This window comes from Gnatocerus cornutus, unplaced genomic scaffold (genome assembly GCF_029298725.1).
Source record: "Gnatocerus cornutus isolate USDA-ARS CGAHR unplaced genomic scaffold, icGnaCorn1.1 ctg00000275.1, whole genome shotgun sequence".
Lineage (NCBI taxonomy): Eukaryota > Metazoa > Arthropoda > Insecta > Coleoptera > Tenebrionidae > Gnatocerus > Gnatocerus cornutus.
Window position 1 is genome coordinate 5,001 of NW_028275594.1, and position 4,766 is coordinate 9,766.

Genomic DNA, 4,766 nt, shown 5'->3' on the forward strand with positions numbered 1-4,766 from the left:
ACTATTGAACTCTCTCTTCAAAGTTCTTTTCAACTTTCCCTCACGGTACTTGTTCGCTATCGGTCTCGTGGTCATATTTAGCCTTAGATGGAGTTTACCACCCACTTAGGGCTGCACTCTCAAGCAACCCGACTCTGAGGAGAGATCCTCCCGTTATCGGCAGCGGTCGCTACGGGCCTGGCACCCTCTATGGGCTGTGGCCCCGTTCAAGATGGACTTGGACGCGCCGCACGATCTCGGGATGACGGATCCTCCCTAACACCACATTTCCCGGCGTCCGGTTTCGGCCGCGGGATTCGGTGCTGGGCTTCTCCCTGTTCGCTCGCCGCTACTGAGGGAATCCTAGTTAGTTTCTTTTCCTCCGCTTAGTAATATGCTTAAATTCAGCGGGTAGTCTCACCTGCTCTGAGGTCGCATATGAAAAATAAAAATTTTTCATTCGGTCATTTCGACGATCACGACACGTCTCCCATTCCTTGCTATACGTGTTCGTCATTTTTCTTTTTAAAAAATGGCTAAGTTTACAGAAACGCTTACGATCTGACGTCTGTCGCGATTTGCATTACACGTCTCGGACACGACGACCGTCTATAACGTTCTCAACCTTAAAACGCCATTTTTTTTTTTAAATGACGACATGTTGAAGAAATAGGACGTGCTACGCCGAAAGACCAGCCAACAACTACAACAAGTAGTAGTTGGTCGCTTTCGCGTCTTAAGATGTCGCGCAAATTTACTCGCTGCACGAGAAACGCACACAAACACACGATTCTACGACACACCACGCAAGAACATGTGCCGACGTAAACACTTTCGTATTTATGATTCGCAAGGTGGACGTCCGACGGACTTTGTAAAAAAAAAATACAAAGCATACCCGTCCCGTCCTTTTTGACGAAAAAACACGCTCGAGTAAACGTCTCGGCACACGTTCGAGGCGTGCGTCGTTATATCGTGACGTAAGTGACGATCACGTACATTAATGAGTACCTATTCGACGCGTCGCAACACATCCAACACGCTCCGACGTTTTCGTCCGAAAACGAAAACCGAGCAGTCTTTGAAATTGACACGACCCTCAGCCAGGAGTGGTCCGGGAACATTATATCCGAGGACCGCAATGTGCGTTCGAAATGTCGATGTTCATGTGTCCTGCAGTTCACAAGTTGACGCGCAATTAGCTGCGTTCTTCATCGACCCACGAGCCAAGTGATCCACCGTTCAGGGTAATCTTTTTAAAATTTAAACGCTCGTTCCACAAGAACCCCGATCATGCCGATCGTCCAGCTGTCTATACACGTCTTGCAAAAATTTTTGCGTACGTGCGTACATCCGAAACGAAAATGATCTTCGTGGTTCCGAAACGTGCCACGTCTAAAATTTCGGTGTTGTGGTATGGATATTTATGATTCTCGCTCTTAATTGTCTTTCGTCCGTACTTTCTCGTCTGAAAGGGAACGCGATCGTCGGTCTCAGTTTTACGCGTACGAAAAAATTAAAAAAAATATTAACCCAAACACAAATTTGTATCCGCGCACCGAAAAAGAAGCACTTTTCTTTTTCACGCGGTCTCCGCTTTTACACGCAAAGTACGAGCATGTATGTGTGAAGATGGGACATGTTCGATACGATTTTAATTAGGAATTTGCCAATTTCCTTTTTCTCAGCAATAATTTTAATAAATAATGCTGCTTTCTCTCATAAACTACATTTTCGGTAGTTTTCCTTTATTGTGTCTTTCATTTAGTGTGCGTGTGTCAAGCACTTTAAAAAGTGTGACGAAGAGACGGTTTTTGATCGATCGGAATCAACACATCATTACATCATCGTACTCGTTATGAAAAAGCGAATTAGTATCCGCCGTAAGCGAAAAGAGATTTTCGCGGGCGGTCTTTGTGTTCGTGTTTCAATTTTCTTTCTATATTTTTTCGTCGCCAAACCGAAGACAGATCGTGAATTTTGACGAAAAAATCTATAGACGTGCCAGACTGAGCGTCTAACATAAAATCCTCAAGTTTACCGTTCTATATCGTGACTTAATGACGATTGACGGTGTATATAATTTTGAAATGGTGCAGTCGTACGCTCCGTAAAGAGAATTTTACCGTTTCTAACGAAATCACTTTACCACATCTACCAAAAACATTAAAAAAGCAAGGTGTGATGTGTGTGTGATCGCTCGTTTAACGGCGCTTTCAAAAAACTCTTTGAAGCGTCTAACGACGAACATCATTCACGCGAATCGTAAAATCGGGAGCGTTTCTCGCCGGTCCCGTAGCCGGGCGTAAATCATTTAAAACCCACGGAGTCGTAACCTAATTCGACACCTGCGATTTTCTTCTTTCTCGACTACTCTGCTACATCCTCTCCGTGTGTCCGAAAAAAGAGGACTTCTAACGTCTTTCGACTTTCGCGGTGGAGTTCACAACTTTCCGCGATCCGGTCGAAAAACCGAAAGCGTCCCTCCTTTTTTCCATCATTGGAAAAGATCGAGAGATAGTACAAAAAAAATCAAAAAATCTAGGTACCCGAAGAAACAGCCGTATGCCCGAGCGAATTCGGTTTTTCTCGTTCAAAAAAGGTGAAAAACTCGATCGCAAGGACCGGCGCTGCGGGCCAGCGTAACGCTATTGTTTTTCCGAATATGTACGATTCGTAGTTCAAAACGTCGTACACACGGTGTTTCAAAAAGAAACAAGCAACGGCACGACAAAAGATCGTGCCGTCGACTCCATGTCATCGACGACGGTGTTGTAAAAACATAAAGTGTACATCGACACGATCAAATAAAAATGCATAATAATAAATTATACATATGTCAAAATTCGTGTGTACGAGGACACGTTAATGATCCTTCCGCAGGTTCACCTACGGAAACCTTGTTACGACTTTTACTTCCTCTAAATGATCAAGTTTGGTCATCTTCCCAGCGACATCGACGACGTCGAAACGCCATCGCGTACCGGTCCGAAGACCTCACTAAATCATTCAATCGGTAGTAGCGACGGGCGGTGTGTACAAAGGGCAGGGACGTAATCAACGCGAGCTTATGACTCACGCTTACTGGGAATTCCTCGTTCATGGGGAACAATTGCAAGCCCCAATCCCTAGCACGAAGGAGGTTCAGCGGGTTACCCGGACCGCTCGGTCAGGGAGGACACGCTGATTCCTTCAGTGTAGCGCGCGTGCGGCCCAGAACATCTAAGGGCATCACAGACCTGTTATTGCTCAATCTCGTGCGGCTAGAAGCCGCCTGTCCCTCTAAGAAGAATTGTTTGTACGCCGACAGTAAAAACCGCGCACGACCACCGGGCGAACCCAGGATCGACGGGCCTTTGGGATGTCGAAATACGCCTATTTAGCAGGCTAGAGTCTCGTTCGTTATCGGAATTAACCAGACAAATCGCTCCACCAACTAAGAACGGCCATGCACCACCACCCACCGAATCAAGAAAGAGCTCTCAATCTGTCAATCCTTCCGGTGTCCGGGCCTGGTGAGGTTTCCCGTGTTGAGTCAAATTAAGCCGCAGGCTCCACTCCTGGTGGTGCCCTTCCGTCAATTCCTTTAAGTTTCAGCTTTGCAACCATACTTCCCCCGGAACCCAAAAGCTTTGGTTTCCCGGAAGCTGCCCGCCGAGTCATCGGAAGAACGTCGGCGGATCGCTAGCTGGCATCGTTTATGGTTAGAACTAGGGCGGTATCTGATCGCCTTCGAACCTCTAACTTTCGTTCTTGATCAATGAAAGCGTTTTTGGCAAATGCTTTCGCTTCTGTCCGTCTTGCGACGATCCAAGAATTTCACCTCTAACGTCGCAATACGAATGCCCCCATCCGTTCCTATTAATCATTACCTCGGGGTTCCGAAAACCAACAAAATAGAACCGAGGTCCTATTCCATTATTCCATGCACACAGTATTCAGGCGAAGTTTTAGCCTGCTTTAAGCACTCTAATTTGTTCAAAGTAAACGTGCCGGCCCACCTCGACACTCAATGAAGAGCACCGCGGCGGGATTGAGTTGGGCCGCCCTCTCGAGCTAAGCCCACCGGCAGGACGTCCCGCGGCACGCCAGTTGACACCGCGAACGATGAACCGGCGGCGCGGGACACAGATTCGACTACGAGCTTTTTAACCGCAACAACTTTAATATACGCTATTGGAGCTGGAATTACCGCGGCTGCTGGCACCAGACTTGCCCTCCAATTGATCCTCGTTAAAGGGTTTAGAGTGTACTCATTCCGATTACGGGGCCTCGGATGAGTCCCGTATCGTTATTTTTCGTCACTACCTCCCCGTGCCGGGAGTGGGTAATTTGCGCGCCTGCTGCCTTCCTTGGATGTGGTAGCCGTTTCTCAGGCTCCCTCTCCGGAATCGAACCCTGATTCCCCGTTACCCGTTACAACCATGGTAGGCGCAGAACCTACCATCGACAGTTGATAAGGCAGACATTTGAAAGATGCGTCGCCGGTGCGAGACCGTGCGATCAGCGTAAAGTTATTCAGAGTCACCAAGTTGTACGATGACGGAGACCGCCACCGATTGGTTTTGATCTAATAAAAGCGCTCCTTCCGTTTCCGGTTGGAGCTCTGTTTGCATGTATTAGCTCTAGAATTACCACAGTTATCCAAGTAAATGTGGGTACGATCTAAGGAACCATAACTGATTTAATGAGCCTTTCGCGGTTTCACCTTAATTTGGCTTGTACTGAGACATGCATGGCTTAATCTTTGAGACAAGCATATGACTACTGGCAGGATCAACCAGGGA

At 47.2% G+C, this 4,766-nt stretch overlaps 3 non-coding genes across 3 annotated transcripts in view; all 3 read right to left on the reverse strand.

Annotated features, from left to right (window-relative positions):
• LOC148165585 (large subunit ribosomal RNA) overlaps positions 1-414 on the reverse strand; it is a 4,039-nt gene extending 3,625 nt beyond the window's left edge. Inside the window, exon 1 of the ribosomal RNA XR_015771345.1 lies at positions 1-414. This exon is cut by the window's left edge and continues 3,625 nt beyond it. This is a non-coding gene — a ribosomal RNA (large subunit ribosomal RNA).
• A 658-nt stretch (positions 415-1,072) lies between these two features.
• Positions 1,073-1,229, reverse strand: LOC148165586 (5.8S ribosomal RNA). Its single transcript, XR_015771340.1, has one exon. It is a non-coding gene; the product is annotated as a 5.8S ribosomal RNA (ribosomal RNA).
• Positions 1,230-2,845: 1,616 nt separating this feature from the next.
• LOC148165587 (small subunit ribosomal RNA) lies at positions 2,846-4,766 on the reverse strand. The gene has a single exon (XR_015771343.1). It is a non-coding gene; the product is annotated as a small subunit ribosomal RNA (ribosomal RNA).